At 47.2% G+C, this 21,638-nt stretch overlaps 1 pseudogene; it reads left to right on the top strand.

Annotated features, from left to right (window-relative positions):
- Positions 1-14,293: 14,293 nt before the first annotated feature.
- LOC106744422 lies at positions 14,294-18,489 on the top strand (annotated as a pseudogene).
- Positions 18,490-21,638: the final 3,149 nt, after the last annotated feature.

Raw genomic sequence — 21,638 nt, 5'->3', positions numbered from 1 at the left:
CCGTTAATTTGAAATTCATTCCTTTGATAGTCGTCCGCTCGCGCTTGACTCGAGGCGAATTCTGTTCGTCGCCGGCTCTTTTCCTCGTCGTCATTTCGTGTCTTTCTCTCTTTTCCCTCCTTCTCTCTCTCTCTCTCTCTCTCTCCCTCCCTCCCTCTTTCTCGCTCGCTCGCTCGCGGCGTTCATCGCGAGTATCGAATGGACTCGTCCATTCAATAATCAGGGTATTTACCAAACCGCTCAGTCCGACCTTGATTCATTGATTAACTGAGAATAAAATGAAGATTGTGCGAAAAGAATGGTGTCGCAAGCCAAGCAACTTTTCCACGGGCTTAATAAAATATAAAGAGGTACTTGGGGCTCGTCCACCTGCTCAAGTGCATCCTAAAGATATCCCATTCCCCTTCCATCGTGCTCGACCTTTCACCTTAAATACCTGTGGAACAATGCGCTCGACCCTGCCGCTTACGACGATCAATCGTCGCCCGATGAGCACGACCCTCGTTTCGCCGGCGTAACTGCGGACAATTTCATTGACAATTACCACGCATCCAATCACACGCGGACACACAGCGTGTGCGCTCGGACGAATGCACGTGTACACACGCACACATACTCTATATGCATGTGTGCATACGCGCTCACATTTACGCACGTCGGCCGCGCTCATTCGTACTCGACGGACAGCAATCGAATCGCCGCGACGGCCTCATCGGTATCGCGCCCCTCGGGAACGGTCGCTGAAATTCGCGCGCGAGTGTGCGCCCGATGCGCGCGGGAGGGTTGATCGGGGTCAAGAGAGGCAGGGAGAATGAGAGACCGCGCGAGACAGAGAGGAAGAAAAAGCGAGGAAAAGAAATACAGGTAGAGAAAGAGAGAGGGAGAGAGAAAGGAGGAAAGAGTTCTGTCTGCGTGCAGCCGTGACGGAGCGGAGGCCGCGGCGTTGCATTCAAACGACGATAAGTCTCGTGGCTTTGAAGACATCGGTCAACAGGGATAAGAGCGGCGAGGGGGGGGTTCAACGACCCGTTGACAGCCAGACGGGCGGACGCGGGCCAGACCAGTGCATCACCCCGCTCGGGGCGGTGAGGGGCATCGACAGAACGAAAGAGAATGATAGAGCGAGTGGCGGGCGGAGGAGGGGAGAGAGAGAAACAGAGTGAGAGAATGTGTGTGAAAGAGTGAAAGAAAAAGGAGAGAGAGAGAGAGAGCGAACGAGCGGACAAGGACGGGCGCGACGGGGTTAAAGAAAGCCGTAGAAGGAGTATATCGTCGTTATTATCGCCATCGACTTTTATCGCCAGACGATAACTCCCGGCTCCTGACGCTCACCTAGACGTTCCGGCGATGCTTTTTTCTCGTTCTCGCTTCTCCTTTTCTCTCCTACTATCCCCCCGTTCCTGTCCTTTGTCCTCATCCTCCACTGCCCGCTCTCCCCGTCTCACCCGGCGACGATTCGCCGCTCGTATCCAGTGCACCTCGTATGTCTCAATGGACGAAGCGGAGAGAGAGGGAGGAAGGTCTGTCCGTTTTGGTCGCTTTCAACTTTCCACGTATCTTTCCTTCTTCTCCTCCTTTCTCTACAGCCCCGATATGCAGCTATCTTGATTTTAAACGCGAAAAGTGCAAGAAAGCAGAATTGAGGAACGAGCGGATCTAATGACGCGTTCGACGAAAGCCGAGGAGCCTGCGATTCGATTCGACTCGTCCGAGCGGCAGATGCCCTTTGATGACGAGGCGTCCTCGCGGTCGATGGAGTGGGAGCCGTTCCTCCAATGTGTGCAGATGCCCTCTCGGTTCTTCGGCTTGTTAGCCCAAGTCAAGGGCGATAACGCGATAACGGAGATTGAAATCGGTCGGAATCCGGTGAACTGATATATTTCGGTGCCGCATGATCACATCGATATTATAATAACAGCGCGGTAATAATAATCGTGAGAGATAATAAATCTATTTATACTAGAGTTTTAATATTAATAATTTATTCGTGACATTGGAAACGGTGCAATCGATGCGAGCTGCGTCTCGGTGAATCTCATCAAATATATTGGAACGAATCGAATTTGCCGCCGCTAATTTCCCTCTCCCTCTCTCTAAATTATATGATTATATCAGAGAAGGGTACACGTATGACTACATATACTGTGTAGGTTACTACATTGTATTCACTTTATTAATTATTCATTGTTAGTATTATTTCTCTTTTTTGTATTTAATTGTGCTTGAAGGGATTTCCTAGAGCGCGGAACAAATCTCTCTCTCTCTCTCTCTCTCCCTTTCTCTCCATCTGGTTTGTGTCGGTTTGATTTCTCTCTGCTTGTATTATTATTAGTATCATTATTCGTATTATTATTCATGTCGTAGTCACAGTTATTTGCATATAATCATCTGGTTTTCACTTACACTCTCTACACCAATCATTTGAATTTCTATTATAAACTTATTTTTTTTTCTTTCTTATGCAATTATAATTCATATTTTTTCGTTTTTCATATATGTTACACTCAAAGGGATTTATCCCGGAGCGTATAATAAAAAACGCTTTCTCCTCTCTCTCTCTCTCTCTCTATCTATCTCTCTTTCTTTCTCTCTCTGAATGTTGCGACAGGCGGAGAAAATTTCACGGAGGAGCGCCCGTCGCAACTCTCCCCTAATGAGATTTATTATTCATTCCCCCGTATCATTTTATCTCTACGCATCGTCTTCGAGTCTCCCTTCAACCGCCGGGCCGAACCGAGAAAAACAAAGATTTCGCCGCAGATGGGGCGAAACAGTTATGTCTCCGTTTATCTCTAGCAACGTTTAATGTTTCCATTATACGCTGTCTCGCGTACGCCTCTTATCGTAATTTCAGGAGAATTATCGCTTAATTCGTCGGCGCCGTTTTTTATGTTTGTCCAACGTTCGCGCGCGTGTATCCCCGTGCAGACATTTTTCCGCGAAAGGCAATAAATGTCCGGTTTCTCCCTCTCGCCTCCCCCTCTTAGCACGATCGCGCGTCTTCGCGCGAACGTTAACGGGCGCTGACGTTACGATAAGGACGCACGGGCACAAAGGATGAGAGAAAGAGAGAGAGAAGCCTCTCTCCCGCGTTCTTCGATTTGATCGGATCTCGCGTTTGATTATCGGTAATCCAATTTCCGCGCGGTGACTCGCGAGCACCGGCGTACACACACACTGTATTACGCGACGTACCACGTCGAGTCGTATTTTTCAAACGATCCCACCCGCGCGCGACACCCGCCATCTCGCTCGGGCCAGATGCGCCCTGTCGGAATCGTCCAATTATCTGAAATGATGCGTATCGTTATGATCAAAGCGCCAATAAGGAAGAAACGTTGGGGAAGGGGGACTCCAATCATCGATACTCGTGTAAACAGCGCGAGCACGGAACAACTACGCGGCAGTGCCGTCACGTATAGTTGATATGTGCGCGGCATATCAATCTTTCGCGAGTTGCGCACGACGCGGATATTTAACATTCCGCCGTCCTTTAAACCTCCGTCGGGAGTAATACGGAGGAATCCGCTTGGAAATCCACGAAGTAACGATCGATCGGATTTTATTCGAACGCTACGTCGCTACAACGCACAGTAGCGATTGCGTGTCGCCGCGATCCAAGCTGGCGAACGACACACGTCGTCTTTCTCGGGATACATTTTATGTATCTGCGGAAGAAGATGACGAAATTAACCGCGATTAGAGCGTTCCCGACGAACGCTGTTGCGACTATTCACTCGCGCGAACAGTATCGTGTAGCGATGTGCGCAGTTAAAATATTACGATCCGTTGAATATTCAATACGTTCTGCAGGAAATTAGATCGCCGACTCGGCCGATCTCGCACACTCCGTATAGAATATGCGAACTCGTAAGTGACTTTGATCCGTCACGAGGCTCTCACGTTGCCCAGACGTAATATTCGACGTAACTCGGCATAATCGCCCATGCGCAACTTGTATATCTCTATGTAATATCTCTCTAAAAATATATATCTCCGTTGCGGGATACGTTGCGCATAATGTACATACATTGGATAGTCACGTTGGACGTCGCGTGCGACGTCGCATTGAATATTATCGGACTGGCACACACAGAAAATTTTTCTCGAAGGTATAATCATTCATTGAACCGAAATAGTCCCGCCTGGCTGGGATATACTCGCAACGCATCTTTGCCGAGGAGTCAAGATTTATGCCACAAACACGATGAAGATCTCGTCTTTGCGCTGTTTTTATAGACGCGCATACACAATAGAGTTGTACTTTACACAATAATTACTAGCCGAAATCGAATTTTTCACCTTCCTGATATTTTCTTGCGCACGTATATACTATATGGTAAATTTATATATAATCAGATTATATAAAAAATATATCTAATCAAAGTATTTGTTTATTATTGTCATGTATGGATTTCGAGTATATCCTAATCGCGCAATTGTTATCCAGATTATATTCACATCAAGTTGATACATGGATATAACTCGATTTGAATATGATACTGACTAGGTACCAAGTAGATCGTCAATAATATCGACATCTATATGTCTTCTACATATTACATAGATAGCTAGATATCAACTATATATCAATACGCTATTAATGTAGCGTCAATTCTCCTTTGCACATCAGTGAAAAATCTAGTAGTTATCAAATCGAATGGTCCGAAAAATCAATCGTTGATATCGAATCGATCATCAATTTGTGAATCCGGGTATTTACATTTTGTACAATAACTTTGTGAATAATCAATATTTTAAATTGAAAACTGAACAGTTACATTCGTCGAAGTGTTGTTCAATTGATTCTAAATTCAAAGTTACGCAATACTTATTACTCGTGATGTTATTTATAAAAATGTGGCGACACTGCATAGTGGGTTGAAGAAGAAAAACAGGAACGGTGATCCCCAAAATAGATTAAAAATTTGGTTTTTTTTAATAACACGAAGTGTTTTTGTTAACAAAATTATATATTTATTCGAAATAAATTCTTAGGAGAAATAACTATAAATATAACCGTGAATTTTTAATGTATTGATTAGATATTTATTTACTTGTCAGAAATGCAGCAGTGCAGTGCAGAAAGAAGTGCTGCAATAATCTATAGATTAGAATCGATTTATGGAATAACTATTTTGATACGTAAAACCTCGAAAAAGAGGTTGTATTCTTAACACTCTTAGGGAACCATATTAGCAAAATGCCATGCTGTTGTTTAATTTTGCATAACTCGAAATAAGAACATTCGAATGAAATATTAAATAACGAACAAAACATTCAAATGTATATATATTCGTGTGATATGTTGAAGTTTGAGAAAATTGAGGAAATATACACGGAATGTCCAAAGCTTTTCTTTCAATAGTGTGAAGGTAGAACGGATTGAACAAAAAGTCTCCTCTGCCGTTTTGCAAACAACTACGCAAATTTTCGAGTTATTAATGATTGAAAATGGCCCTATATAGAGGCTTTTTTAATTAATAACTTAAAAATTTGCGTTTTATTTACAATTTTATTTACAAAATAGTACAGGACATTGTTGTTCAAAATGGCCTACATCTACAAGTATATGACAGCTGTTGTACTTAGCGACAAGTTCAAGGTTCAAGGCTCAAGATTCAATATACCGATGTCTGTTAAGTACAACAGCTGTCATGTACTTATAGACTGAGCCGCTCTGAGCAAAAAAAGTTATGTATAATTTTGGAAATAACACAAATTTTCGAGTTATTAATCAAAGAAGCCTTTATACATGCGTGTGGTAGTCGAGGGACATTGAAAATGTTATAAAATCGATATAGAGCCGACATTTTCAATCATTAATAATTCGAAACTTTTCGTGATTATTTGCAAAATAATAGAGGACTTTTCTACTCAATTTAATCCGTTCTACCTTCACGCAAATGATGGAAAGAAAAGGTTCGGACACCCTGTATAATGAAATGCTAAAATATCCTGAAAACGAGACGCTGAACACTGCGTTGTGGCAAATGTCAGTTATTGCGTATTGGCATAGCGCCATTGCATAACGACAGGCTGCTAAATAAATGATTCCACAAGTAATCACTAGAATTCACCACCTAATAGGAGGTATTAAGGGAGCTCGTGATACCTACGAGGGCTACGATACGACCTTCTCCTCTGCGCTACATTATTGAGGAAAAGTTCTCTGCGAGAGCAGGTGGACGGGTCGCGAATCGCCGCCACGACATGGGAGCGCCTAATACGAAGCCCTTCGGGCCCCTTTGCTCGACTTTTTCTCTGCAATCGGCTCGTTAACCGCAAGCCCGCGCGTCATAATACCGGGCTCGAGAACGAACGCATCTGCTTTGTCACGACGCGCGATCCTTCGTCTTTCTCGTCCTTCTTTCTCCACCGCCGACGATTCTCGCTACCTCCCTTCGCACGCGCGCCTTTCCCCTCGCCTCCTCCGCATTGTCAGTTTAGCACACAAGACTCGTATGCCACGCATGAGGAACGCGGCGATATGACGCCGCTGTGCGTGACGTTTACGATCGGTGTCTCTCGAACGGCAGGTGCGCGGCCTGATGTACGTACGTACATCAGTCGTAAAAATTCAGTTAGCTCGCGCATTGGTACGCCTCCACGCCCGCTCTTTTATTCCGTCCCAGCCGGCTCTCGCCGACTCGTTTGATGAAATAATAACGTTGACCCTCAAACCGAAACATCGGTCCGCGCGCCTCAACGGTACTTTATAATTCGCGCGCGGTTCGGCAACGCGGCAGATGCGCCTCTGTTTATTCTCGCGGATCGCGCGGCTGGATAAAATAACCGGGAAATATTTCGCTCCGGGGATTCATTATCATTATCAAACGCGGCGGACACGGCGGCTCGAGCGTGGTGCGATTCGCGCTCACGGCGTTATGCAAATTCGCGAAAATCAGATCGCCAGGTCGGGGCCGTGGTGCGAGCGAGCGAGCGTTTAGAAAACTCGGAGCGCGAACAGGATCGAGGGTCTCATCTGGCAGCGCGACTAACGCATTTAGGGTGCGAGGAGCATAATAAATTCCGGACGCGCGAGGAGGAGAGAGCGATGCGAGTCGGGCATCTCGTATAGATCGCTTTTGCCATTACGGGACATCATGGCCGTCGACAAAAATAAACTCGCTTTGACAGAGACGGATCGCTCCGCTCATCCGCGAGTGTACTCGCGCGTCTGCGATCGATAGATCCGGGGAGGAACTTCGCTGCCGGAAACTCCGCTCGACCACTCTGCCGGACCAGGCTACCAGGATGCATTCCCGTTCCTTTGGTCTGGTTACATTCGCCGCCGGTGTGCGCTTCACTGTCCGCCCGTCCGTCTGTCTGTCCGTTGTCTGCTGCCCCAGCACACTTCGGACGAGTGCATCGCCGTCTGGCGAAGGGTCTTTGACCGATTATCACTTGGTCTTTATGGTCTTTGAGGTTCTTTTAAAGCACCTCGCCGCTTCTCCGCTCCGTCTGAACCTCCCTCCCTCCCTCGCTCTTGCCCCTCTCTCCGTGACCCCTCGCCTCCTCCGCCCTCGCCGCCGCTGGCGCCGACCGAAGGGAAGAAAATCGGCGAGACGAGGAAAGGTGCGAACGAGCGACGAGGACGGCCGGCGGCCCAGGCGGGGGTAAACAACAGCATACGCGGCTTGCGAGTATATGCCTTCGTATAATGCGAAAGCTTCACGTCCAGATTCACGTGGACCTTGACGCATCGCCGGGCGGACACTCGTACGACTGTACCGCTCGTCCTCCCGAGTTTTCGGCGCGACGACGAGCGCGAATTGAATAAGCCCGGGTAGAAATTTAAAACGAGGACTGGAAAGGGTCTACACAATTTTCTTCCCCGCTTCTCTTTACGCTGAAAGGAGTTTGGTAACGAGTACTAAAATTTCGCGAATATTTGCCGACCAAATATTTGATTACTGCAAACAAATAATTTAGTTCCGTATGTACAATATATAATACTGTATATGCAATACTGTATGTACAATATACGGTGCTAAATTATTTAGTTGCAGCAATCAAATATTTGGTCGGCAAATATTCGTCACATTTTAGTGCTCATTAGCAAGTCCTCTTATCACTGTGTAGGCCCTGCACAGAAATGTAACGTTCGTACAATTTAGGGCTAGTTTTGTAAATCTAATTAGGCCCTAACCGGGCCCTATGAGCCTAAGCCTTGTTAGGGGAATCCCCGTCAATGCTTATTCAGGGTCTATTCATGAAATTCCATTCAAGACTTGCCTTTCTAAGCCAATTTCTAGGCCCGATGAAGGCAGGCCTATCTAATGCCGTTATAGACTTAGGGCACGCCCCGATTAATTTCTACCCGGCAGCTTATCGCTTTAACCGAATGACGGCTTTCTAGTGATTAGCGCTGTTCAATTGTGCATTACGGACTGACATACGTTTCTTTCATAAGAACTTGATCATCTGACTTTATTTAATGTTTTTTTTTCCATTTTTATATCCTGCCGTGTTTCGTGCTTATCACGGTAAATCGGTCATCTATTTATCTGTCTCACGGAGAAAAATTTTTTTAGCAAATTGTTAATTATTGTGATAATAGAAAAAAGATTTTTTTGACAGCAAAAAGATTTGTTAAGAGTATTAGCTGCTATTTGCTGGATATATGGACGGAGCAGATTAATTTGGTTACGCCAGGTAAATTTGGTTGCTGTCGCAACGACGTTTTGCTACAACAGCAAAATAATTTTTCCCACGAATCTTTTTGCTGTCACTGTAGTAACTAACAATTTGCTGTGTCGGCAAAAAATCTTTCTCCGTGCTGGAATCGCGAATTTTTTTACATTTAACGCACAACGTAGAGTCACAACATTCCGCTACGTACATTCTTCCATCCGCTCTCGCTAATGCGAGTCTACTAAATAACGCACCGCGCAAGTTTTTTTTATTTACAACGTACAGAGAGCTCTGGTTGTGACCACGACGGCAATGTTTCCCTTCCCCTAATAACGCTCGACATTCCGCTTACGCAACGTCATGTCAGTGTCAGACGTGGACAACATGTAAATTGGTCACGGTAAATAACGAATGATAAATAAATAACGTGGTAGCTTCGATTGAAAATAAAATGTGCGCGACGTCGCCCCCCGGGATGTACTCTCTCTTTCTCCCGGCGACGTACTTCGGGATTCCTACGTTGGACGTCACGAATTCATTAAGTGGCGAATTATTGAGACCGATCGCCTGGTTAAGCTCGACTCTGACGTCTTTGTTGCTAAATAAGGAACGGCCGGGTGTCGTGACACCGATACCGTAATTTCCCGAGGAACAAAAAGAGACGTATCGGTGGTTTCGCGGCGGCGGACGAGAGAGGAGGGGGACCGCCGCCGTAGAGATACGAAAACACATGAGCGCGTATCGCGTCGCGGTATCTATTCCACGATTAACCCTCCAACCCCCGTCCTCCCTATCCTCTCATTAATTATTTTTGCTGACCCGAAGTACGTCAGCCTCCGAGCGTATGTCAACGCGAAAACGAGATATGTCTGTTCTTTCTTCTCTTCTGCGGAGCGACGATCGGCAGATTTAATACGATCAATGCCAACCGCGACGTTTCGTGTCGATTTCGCTTCGAAGTGGCGTGAGTTTGTTATCTTAAAAGTGATATTTTTGTTTTAAATCTCGCTAAAACGTGATGTTTCGATTGAGAGAATAACTCAACGAAGAGACCTCTCGAGCACATTTACATTTTTAGCGTATCTATTATAACGCCTATTTCCATTTTTTTGTTTATGGATGCGCAAGAAAATACATTTACATTAAATTAAAACATTCCAATGTATTTGCATTTACATTCCATATTAAGATTTGATTCAGATCATAATACAAACCGCTGCAAGATAAATTGCCGACGTAAACTTTCGGAGTAATAGTTTTCGTTTTCCTATATATCCCGGATTCGGGTTTTTCCTCATGTCGTGAGTCCTCGAACGCGTCTCCCCCCGGAGAGTTGTCCGAGCGACCGCGCTTGTTTCTCCTGCGAGAGATATTAAATCGTTAATCAACAACGATCGACAGCGCGCCGATACAAGCGTATAGCGACTTGTCGCGCGTCACCGAATTCCACCCGCGGCTCTCGCCACCCCCGCGAGGGCACGGAGGTGTCGTGAACTTAGCGGGGGATACGGGATATGCGACGGAACGCGGTGTAGCACGTACCAACCGCGAGGAGGACAAGGCGAGATAGGGCGAGAAGGAGAGAGAGAGAGAGAAAGAGAGAGAGAGAATCTGCGCGCGATCGCGCGCGGCGGATACATGCCCGCCGGGACGGAAAGGGGCGAAAAGCGACGAGCACCGCCGAGACGAGACGAGACACGACGAGGAAAGACGACGAGGGCCGACGAGGGTCGCGCACCGCGGCGCTGAACGCAGTGCCATCCGATAGGCAGCACCGCTTGCTCCGCGGATCTTCGGCTCGCTCCGGCTCGAGCTCTCTCTACGCTCGTTCAAGCACCGCCACGCTCGCACCGCCTTCTCTCTCTCTTTGCTCCCCTTTTCTCTCTCACATTTTCTCTTCTTTCTCCTCTTCTCTCTCACATACATTTTTTATTCTCTCTCTCTCTCTGTCTCACTTGCTATCGGCGTGGCGCGGCAGCCGCGACGACAACGAAGGAAAAGCCGAGCCGCTGCGGGTGGAAAACGCGTGCAGCGAACCTCGCCTCGCGTGTGTCGGCGGCCGCGTGTGTCGCGCGCAGGCATATCTGAGAACGTGTGTGAGCGCCCGGCGCGCCACTCCGCTCGCTCACTCGCCGCGCTGCGTGTACGTCGTCGTCCCTCGTCGCGCGACCGAAGAGAGGAGGCTCCCTTCCCCCGACCTGGACGCGCGGCAGTCTGTATGGTGCGTGTGTCTACCTTCTTTCTCCCTCTGCCTACGTATCTGTATCTATTTGTTTATCTGTCCGTCTGTGCTCCTCTTTCTCTCTCTCTCTCTCTCTCCGTCTGTCTCCTTCTCTTTCCCTCTCTCTCTCTCTCTGTCTGTCTGTCTCTTTCTCTCTCTCGTTCTCTTTCGCCGTCCGTCTACCTGTCTCTCTATCGCGCACGCTCCGCCGTCTGTCCTTTACTCTCTCTCGCTCGTTCGTTGATCTCACTCGGTCGTGTATCGCAGCGTTCGCTCTATGAACATCGCGATGCACAGGGATGCAGCGTCGGGCGAATCTACTTGCGAGACATTTGGCTGGCAATGCTGCGAGATCTCACGCGCGCTGCTCTGTTTTCAGCGCGAATGCAAAATGTGCTCGTTCTCCGAACGCGGCGAAGGCGCAGCATGGCCGCCTAACACGAAACGAATCGGAGTCTCTCTCGCCGGTGTCCACGCTACACCGACGACACGTTCGTCGTCTCTCTCTTTCTCTCTCTCTCTCGTATTCCATCTCTCTTTCTCTCCTTTACACTTTTCCGCGTGCATCGTCCTCACGCTCGTTTTGCGCGTCTCTTCTCTCTTTCTCGTAGCTACGTTTTTTTCTTCTTCCATCTCTTGCTCGCGAATTGTCTGTCTTCTTTCGCGTTATTGCGAGGTTTTCACTCTCGCTCTCCGTCCATCACGTTGAACTCGCTTGTTTTTACGATGCGTCTTTGTTTCGTAAATGCACTTTTCCTTTCGCTCCCTCCTCTCTTTCTCTCTCTTTCCCACTTCCCTATTCTCCTTCTTCTTCTCTCCATTCAGTTCCCTTCGCGACTTGTCTCTCTGTCTCTCCTTCTTCCCTTTCTATCTTTCCTCTCTCTCCCCTGTCTTACATCTGTCTCACTCAGTGCGCGCGTCTTTCTCTCTTTCCAACCATCCATCCTTCTCTCTCACTCTCCCGCGTATCGCGCTCGCCGGAGCACAAATAAAGTCTCTCTTTCTCCCCTTGTTCCGCGAGGAGGGTTCTCTCGCTCCGTCTCCCTTCTCTAGCGGCTTTTTCTTCCCCTCTCGCGGTTTCTACATTAGTCTCTCGTTCGTGTCCCCTGATCGTGTGTTTCATTCGAAAATAGAACGTCAGCGCGCGCGTGCCACGCACGCATTTTTGCCGCGAAAACAGCGAATTCCTGCTCGCACGCACGCACGCACGTTCGCGCGCCTGAACGGAGGAGAGGGAGAGAGAGAGAGAGAGACCGGCTCTTTACCGCATCTTTACCTCGCATTTTGCGAGAGTTATGCGACCACCTCGTAGTGGGGTCGCACGCGTGCACTCACGCGTCGACTGCTCGCGTCCCTGTCTATTTCTCTCAGTATGTCTTTCTCTCTCTCTCTCTCTCTCTCTTTCAGCTGCTCGCTACGCGCATCACAGCGTCGGGATCGTCGCATATTAATCTCGCTGAAATCACGAGGCTTTCACGTAACTACGGGCGACATGGTGCATTTAATGAGCACCCGTTATTACATCGATAATGCGCAAGGGACACGTGCGCTAAGACTAATCTGGAACACCGCTCTTCTTGAAATTACGATCGATTTTTCATCACTCACAATGCGATCGTACAATTCTTATTCTAATAGATCAATTATTAGATCAGATGATCGTGGTTGGAAAGTCGCGGGGATTTGCTTTATTTAGCACTGAAATCCTGCGGCATTTCTGAGAATTTACTCAGGATAGCGATTGCGACGATCTCCCCTGTGAATGAATGAAAAAATCGAGTTTATATGCCTAACCCTACATTGTCGATGTAATCGAGTTATTTGAAAATCTCCACGGTCGTATGAATGATTCGATGGCGCTATCGTCCATCGATTAATATTAAACATCGCGGAGAAAATGTGGCTGGGCCAGCCGATGTAGCGGTATCGCTGAGACACGCTCGAGTTGCCGGCGAATATGCGATATTTTTCCCCCGGAACCATCATGAATCGCCAGACGCTTCGCTCCGTGAATAGCGAGCCGAATAATTAGTTATCCCTCGTGCTCTCCGCCTCCCCGTCTCCTATCATACCTCGCATTCTAAATTAAGTTACTTCAATTATCCGCCGCGGCAACGGGTGGACGGATAAAACGCGTCACGTAACACAAAGGTGAACGCCTGTCCCGTCGGAAGAGAGAGAGAGAGAGAGGAAGAGAGGAGCGCGTGGCAGACGCGCGACGATATTTTGGCGGGAGAGTCGTAAAAATAGTGCCTCCGCGCTTTCCTTCCTTCGGCTACGGGACTATAATTAGCAGGTATTCCGCGTTTTGTACGGCGGGATACATATTCGCGCGCGTGATCTCACGTTGGATAAAGATCAATCGGCCGCGTGCCGCAACGCGGCGAGCGTGCCTGCCGACAACCGGAGGGGGGAGGGCTGCAATCGTTATCAGGGAGAGCCGTGTACACGGATTTCGCATTAGACGTAGAGTAGAAGCGCGAAGTAGAAGCGGCAGGCTGCTGGCGTGTCTTCCACGAGGTCCCTACCATGCCGACCCTCCGTCACCAGCGGGGGATATTCACTATTCGGGGCGATACAGGGCCGACCTAAGAGCCGTCGTGTCCGTCTACGTCGCGGATTCTTCGGTCGATTCGGAGAATAGACATTCCATCGACAGAAGGCGTCGGGAAGCTTATATAGTTCTCGGGTGATTAACGAGCGGGAGGGGTAAATTCGCGGCTGCTCGTCGAATGTGCCGTCCTTGAATCAACACGCTCTCCGGCGTGCGATCGACGTTGCGCCGATTAATGAATTGCCTTTTCAGTTGGACACGCGCAATTTTTATCAATTTCTACGGACTTCTATGTAAACGAAGGGTCAAACAATTAGCGGGGAATTCGCACACGGTGATCTGTATCGGTGGGTGTATTGGTACGTTTTGCGAAAGACTGACAACTTGATACATAATTATCATCGTTTCCCTCGCGTACTCCCGTTCGCTCCAGGGCGCCTCTCGACAGTAAAATTACCATGAGGCCTCGGTCACGCCCGCGCGCTCATTTTCATTCGATCTTTACGGGCGAACGCGTGCCCCGGCGACGACGATCGTATAACCCGGCTCGCGGCACATCGTCGACGTCGGCACCACGGCCGATCGGGCACAACAATGTTCGCGCGGCGCGTGCTCATAAAAATAGCGTTTTCGCGGTTTCTCCCTCCTTACGGCTATACTTAGCCCGGGCACCGGTGTCCCTCGCGTAGTAAACAAATTTCAGGAGGGTCGACCCTCGTGTGTAACGAGAAGCGCCACCCGTATATTCCTTACCCGCCCGTCTCTATTTTTTCATCGTGCGCGCTCGCGTCTTGAATATTTTTAGAGATGGAGCGCATTTCGGATTTTTGTCTCTTGTCGNGGGGGGGGGGGGGGGGGGAGGTTTTCGACAAATAATTACGTCGTAAGCATTAAGCGGGTCATCGTTCCGGATCCGCCTCGTCTCCTCTTCGACGAGGAATACGAGCTCGGCCGGGCGCGATCGCGACCATTTCGATAGCGAGATATGAACTTTTTACTTTCGTACAGAGACCTCGATGGTCACGAGATAATTTAGAAGTCGTGCGATAAGAACGAGGATAAAAGATTCCAGCGGATCGGATCCATGAGATTACAGGAGAAATGTTTCCTTACTATTAGCGGAAAATTGTGTTTCTAAAGGTTAAAGGTATTTAATTTCGGACTTAACAGTGCCGAAACCTCGATCTCTCTCCCCACCTCCCCCGCTTCTGCGGTTACATTTTTAGATCGGCTGTCTCATGTAGACACTCGTATATTTCGGTGTATTTCTTCGCTCTATGCAGATGGTTCAATGGGTCACCCCGTATTATGTCTCATGATTCATTATTTAAGCTATTTTGCTGCTAATAGGGACGAGAACGATGCGCTTGAAATATAGAGCACGAGAAAGCGGTCACACGTGCGCGCGCGTCCCAGCTCTTCTTTTCGCGTTACGGTGCGATGCCAAAATCGGAGAGCGTTAATTAATGAATGGGATATCGAATGTGTAACCCACTTGCGTTCGATGGAGAGGGGAAAAAGAGAGGTAGAAAAAGAGAGACAAGCGGTTAGAGCTTGCCACGAGCTATGTGCGCACGATATAGTGGCAATACAATCGACCGATACTTTTAGCGTCTCCGCTTTAGGATGGCGTAATGCAAAGCTTTCAGCGCCTACATCACCTTCGCGCGCGTCAACGATGGAGGCCATGTACGTGTCACCTGGATAATGGCATTGTAATTACACGAAAGGGAGGTAAAACTACCGCCACGATGAATAGGAGAGGACGCGAACGAGTGTATCGGGCTTTAATGAACCGACGCGTTAACGCGAGTTAACGAGTTATACGATACTGTGGGACCGATGAAAAAAAAGCGGGCTTTCCGCTAAAATAGAACGTTCATCGAAAGTAATATTAAGGTCGACTCTCAATATTCGTTTAGGCAACGACAGAGCCCGTCAACCCTCCGTCGGAACATTATTCAAAGTTTTTGTATCGGAATATTCACAAAATCCATCAACGTCATCCTAACACAAAACCATTGAAGGATGTCTTAACGACACGATTGACGGATGTTTGCACTGAGAGTATATATATGATAGAATATATATATATATATATATATATATATATATATAAGAATGTAAAAATATTTGCAAGCATGAGAACGACTCACTTTTCCTACTTCTCTTCATTTATTTAAAAACATCTCATTTTTACTCGCTTTTAAGTAAAAAGCTCACTTTTCTTACTTTTTTCTCATTGAATTCGAGTGCTTTCAAAACAAATTCGATTACAAGAAATTATGTTCAATAGTTCGCTCTTTAAAGACAAAATAAAAGATTCAAGAGAAATACAACATAACAGTGACTCCGACAATACAATGTACATAAAATGAAGATATGTTTTTGTTTTGTGATTTTATTTTTAAGCTGCTTTTATCAGGTTTGTTAGGAAAACAGACAATAGGCCGTTGAAGTACTTCTGACTGTTTTCTTTAAATGAATAGTAGGATCGATTATCTACGATTTGTTCACGTTAGTCCATCAACAACTTTTGTTTGTCCACTAAACCAGAACGCGTTATTAATAAATGAATCCGAGAAAAGAAACAATGAGTGTTAGGAGCATACGTGACTGTGTTTTCTTTAAAAATTGCATATTAATGAATATTATTGAATATTATTCTTTGAATATTATTATTATCTAAAAAGTTGGCTAACTAGTCTATTTCCAACGGAAAAGCTCGTAATTTTTTTTTTTTTCTAAAATTTGTTTTTATTTGATGAAAAGATCTGGGATATTCTAATATCTTGGAAATGTATTGCGATGTAGTTTAACTGGATTCAAATATTATTTTCTATCTTATTTCATCAAACGTGTTTATGAAAACGCAAAGATTTTAATTTCACTTTTTTGTGAAGAGCTTTATGAGCCTTCATGAGTTATGTTTTATGAGTATCTAAATATGTATCTAAGCTAGTTTATAGTAAATTTTAAATTCTATGTATAACTTTTCGCGTTCTCCAAAATTCAAATTTCGCTCATTATTAACTTTCACTCTAAAATCAGTGTTTTTAATTTTTTAAAGAAATAGTATAATAGATAAACAGTTTATTTTTTAACGTGCAAATTATTTGGGAAAAGACTAACTTTTCACACTTATTTTTGTTCAAAGCTGACTCACTATTTTCTTACTTTTTCAAGAATGAGACTCACTTTTTTCATTATTTTGGACAACTAAGTCACTCCCATGCCTATATTTCGCATTTGTAACTCTAATCATCACAATGAAACAATTATAGTGAGGAGAACCATTCTTCCAACAAGTATTACTATAGTATCAGTATCATATTGTTACTGTTACATTTGTGGTTCAAACCATAAAAAGGATACAGCACCGAGGCCGAGGGAAATCACTATAATATCTCTCAGTGCGTCTGCCGCTTTCTAGACGGGTAGTGAGAATCGAAACCTGATCATTCTTTCCGTCGAGCGATAATGACGCGAGATCCCAACGATTGTTTCAGATCGCGACGTAGATTTGCCCGCGACTCGCCGCGTGGTCGTCGGTCGAGCGTCTCTCGCTGCCACATCCGACGCGCTCCAGCCAACGCGGACGAGGAAGCGGAAGTGCGAGCGGAGGATGCCGTGCGACGCATCCGGGGCACGCCGATGCCCCGAGCATCGGCGGGACGCGGCGCACGGCGCCGGCTGTTTTTCGCGAGGTGCGCGATGATGGCGGAACGGACAGTATCGAGCACGTGGCAATCATCGCCCATCGCGGCGCCGAGCGCAACAGGAGCACGTGCGAGCACCTGGGACGGGATAATAAATGCCAGAACGGCTCGGCGGCATCGCGAGTAGCCGAGGTGGGACAACGATCGTCGCGACGACGACGGTGAACAGGGTGCGAGGGACCCTGGCGATATCATCCTCGTCACCGGGAACTGGCTGGTTCCTGAGGAAGACGACGAGGGAGGTGATCGTCGCGAGCGGATCGCAGACTGTGAACGGCCTCGCGGATTTTCACCGCACGGCAGGGGCTAGCGGGAGCCACCACGGGGGCGGGGGTGGGCTTGCCCCTGCTTCTTCTCGTTGTTGCTCTCCTCGACAATCTCACGCGCGCGACAACGGCCGCGTCGGTGCTTTCCCACTCGGACGTCCACCCCGACGCTACGTTCGTTCACCTGCCGTCGTCGCCGCCGCGATCGTCTTACGACCGTACGTTCGCGCCGATTAAGCGCGCCGCCAGCTCAGCCGAGGTCGGCCGCGCGAGTCGAGGAACTCTGGATCATCTTACGCTGACGACGCGTCTGTCGTCCCCGCCGCCTCACTCATCGTCCTCGTCATCTCCGTCGTTATCGCCGCGGGCAAGTGACGGGACATTGTCGGTCAGCCGATGGATCCCCTCGGCGAATCCCGTCGTCGTCGAGCATCGAGATCATCTTACGCCGGCTCGTGACGGAGGAAGAGCGAGGCGAGTACCGATCACCAAGTTGAAGGATCAAGCCTCCCCGAACTTTATCGAACTTTGGCCGGAGGCGCGGCGACGCGTTGACGAACACCCGCTTCAGGCTCCTCGCAGGGTGGAGCCGTCCGTCGGAGCTCGCCCTGCCGCCCGGGTTTCCACCTCGTTGTTGGAGCCCATCTTCAAGTTCGGTGAATCAGTATTACGTCCTGAGAATTCTCTGCGGGATATCTTATTCAACGAGGCCGCTTCGAGAACAACGGCGACAACGGCGGTGACGACGACGACGACGCCCACGGCGACGAACACACGGGACATCGCGTATCTCGGTGCGATTCAGCGAACCGGAAGTACCGTGCCCGAGGAAGATGACGTCGAGGGAGTGACCGTGGAGGCGGGGGTGGTAGTAGGGCTCGCGGATCAGAGCGGGAGGGAGTTGGTGCTCGCGGGGAACGATAATGGTGAGGTCGTAGTTGGTGGTGGTAGTAGTGTCATCGAGTGGACCACGACGACAGTCGCCGGGCCGATGTCATCGTCGCGGTCGTTCTCCGGAGACGATGTGCAGGTGGCCGAGCGTGTAAGGCTGCGGTCGAGTTCCGAACGAAGCTCGCCGAGGGGTGAACAGGGTGACGACGACGAGCAGGTCAAGGTCACCGTCGCGTACGGCGAAGACTCGTCCGCATCGTCGACCACGACGACGACGACGCAGCGACCGCCATCGACTCAAGATACCTCTATGGAAGCATGTGAGTACCGATTATTTCATCCGATCCGTATCGATATTGAAAGTTTGTCGTTCCACGAAAGTTAGATCGTCGGAAAATTGAGGGAAAGCTAATTACCTCGTTCGGAACTAGAATATGTCCGTTACGGATATCGAAATACGTTCGCAGCAAAATACTAAGCGATGAAAATTCTATTATATAGGATATGTCTGAACTCCACCGACAAACTCGCAAGATTCCACATAAGAAAATGGGTAAAAAGTCTTAGTAAACATATGTCCTCAAATGCTAAGTTTCTAAGATATAGTTGCCGAAATCTTAGTTAAAAAGAATATATTTTGTTCATTAAGTCGTGCTTTACAAATAAGTAACTAGACATATACCGTTGTAAAAATTGTCCAAAATGTCTGCCTCTTTTGAGAATACTCAATTGATATCCATGGAATAAGGACGAAGTACGCGTACTTCATTATTTCTAACGCTATCGCATGTCTGCTGAATTCTCTGGAAGTAGTTCATTTAGCTCATTTGCAGGTGTAAATTTAGAAATATCAAAATCGATAGGTATTATCTTCAAAAAACAGATAGTAGAAATATTGTATTAGCATTCTTAACTCGCTTATCGCGACACATTTTTTTCGTCGTTGTCGTCTGAAGGCTATGTCTCAAGAGCCACATTTTTACGGGCATATATTTACCAAGACTTTTTTTTACTTATTTTTCAACACAGAATCTGTCCTGTAAGTTTGTCGGTAGAGACATCCTTTGTGTTTTATTCAAAGCTTCTTTTTTTCAGTAAAACGGGTAAAATATATTCACACATGTATACTTTTATTATATCTAATTATATTATGATACAAGTAACATTAATTTCGCTGAATAATTCAAATATTTGAACTTTCCACCGCGTCAACAGGTTTAACAAAATGTCTAATTCATTTCCACCATTGCATGGGGAAAATGAGATTGTAAACGGTCTTGCAATATTCTATGCCTCTGTTCTACACTGCGCGAAACAGATTAAGAGACTTCGTTGAATAAATAGCTGGACAATTTTACAATCCGCATCGAAACGTAGCATTAGATAATTCGAGAACATTTCTCATATCTCCACGTAAATATATCTACAACGGATTAAAATTAGATACCGCGAGAAGCGCTCGATATTTCAAGTATACCAGTCAGGCTATGTGTGCGATCGGGAGAAGAAACGTCCCCCTGATTGTTCTCAGCGGTGTGCACGTAGCACATAACGATCCCTTCGTCGTAAGCCTCCACTCGCTCGGCTTCACCCCTGAATAAGATATCCGCGCGCGTCTTGTCGCCGCGCTATCTCGCAAAACCTTGTCGGGATCGCCGATTCGCGCTAGCACGCGAGTCTCGCAATGCTCCTTTTGCCGTGCTCTCGTGCTCGTGTTTATAGGAACTGCAGGGGGGATCCTCGGTCGGGTTATTTTTAACTATTCCAACCGCGCGCACCTTCCCCATTCCTCTCTTACTCCTCTTTTTTGCCTCGTACTGGTCGTATCCTCGCGCATCACCCTCCGCACCAGCTTCCCCGACGAGCGGAGCAGAAATTGGAGCGCCGTTCACGTCCGTTCTTTCGGCCGGGCTGAAGGAAGGGAGGTAGCTTTTTCAGATAGACCAGCCGAGGTCCCTTCTTTTTTCCCCTCCTTTTGTTTCACCTAGCGGCTCTCTTTTTTATTCGTCTCCTCTCCTACGTCGTGCTCTCGCCGTCGCGCGTTTTCTGCGCGCGCGCACGTGGAGTGTGATGGATTTTCAGGGAGGCCTCGTCCTCATTTGACGCCCACGCGTTTTCACGTAACACAGTAGGAATCCGAGTAATACTTACGGAATTAAAAGGCGTAGCTCCTCCTAAATTGGATTGGTTTGTGTCTCTCTCCGTCAATAGCACGGCAAGATCGTATTTTCTGCACAGAAGAAGTATAATCTTTCATCAAGATTAAATGTAGTAATATTGTAATCTTCTTGGAAGACATTTAGTCTTGAATTGAGGTCAAGTAATACGAATTGCATCAGTGCGAATTCAATCAGATCAAGGCTAAAAATCTTCTAAGAAGATTATGATATTCTTGCTTACATGTGAGAACATCTATTCTTGATTTAATACTAATTTCCTCTCCGTACATACTTTCTTTGTTTCTATTTGATTTTTTTCCTCTATAATATCATGGCATATACAGGCAAGATATCTGACACAAGCCGCACTATCACATAGTTTAAGTCAATGTGATCAAAATGGTTCTCTACTATTTTGCGAACAACCACGCAAAATTGTACGTTATTAATTATCGAAAGTGTATAGAGGCTTCTTTAACGTTGAGCGCCACGCTAACTTTACATGGCTTGCCCGTGGCGCCAATATGAATTTGTTATTATGCGTTCGCCGGTGACCCCCATGGCATTCAGCGTGTTAATTAATAACTCAAAAAGTTTGCGTGGTCATTTGCAAAATGACGAAGAATTTTTCTCGTTCAGTTTGGCCTAATTTACAAGTATATGACGGATGGATTTGCGTCAAACGCCCTGCATAAGGTGGCGCACGAAGGTAACTGAGGCTTAGTGCAATCGCCCAATAAAAACGTTATCAGCAATAACCAGAACAATGAATGTTTCACGAGTGTGTCACCCTAACAACGATAGGGACGTAGCTCTCGCGATCAAGGATGATGGAACTTTCCCACGCAGTTAATCCGTTTTGCGTGTACGCGCGATGAATTAATCGCGACTAATCGCTGGGCCAGACTGCGAAGATTAGTGTGCCAATGCGGAAGAAAAAAGAGAGAGAGAGAGAGAGAGGGAAAGGGGGAATCGACGCGCGGCCGTGTCACCTTGTGTGTTTTTGATTACGTCTGGCTACGTGCGCGAGTCGTGACCTCGCGTACAAATCAGCCGATTAGTCCTTTCGCGCACTGGCCGAGCGTGTACGCTTCGCCTCTCTTCCACTTTCCCCGCGCTCACCCCTATTCACCCCGTCACGCCTTGTCGCACGTGCGAATTATGCAGCGGTCACAATGCCGGACAACTACA

Source organism: Dinoponera quadriceps, unplaced genomic scaffold, assembly GCF_001313825.1.
Source record: "Dinoponera quadriceps isolate SergipeBrazil2010 unplaced genomic scaffold, ASM131382v1 scaffold777, whole genome shotgun sequence".
Lineage (NCBI taxonomy): Eukaryota > Metazoa > Arthropoda > Insecta > Hymenoptera > Formicidae > Dinoponera > Dinoponera quadriceps.
Note: the sequence above shows the minus strand (reverse complement) of the source record. Positions and strands in the feature narration are given on the sequence as shown.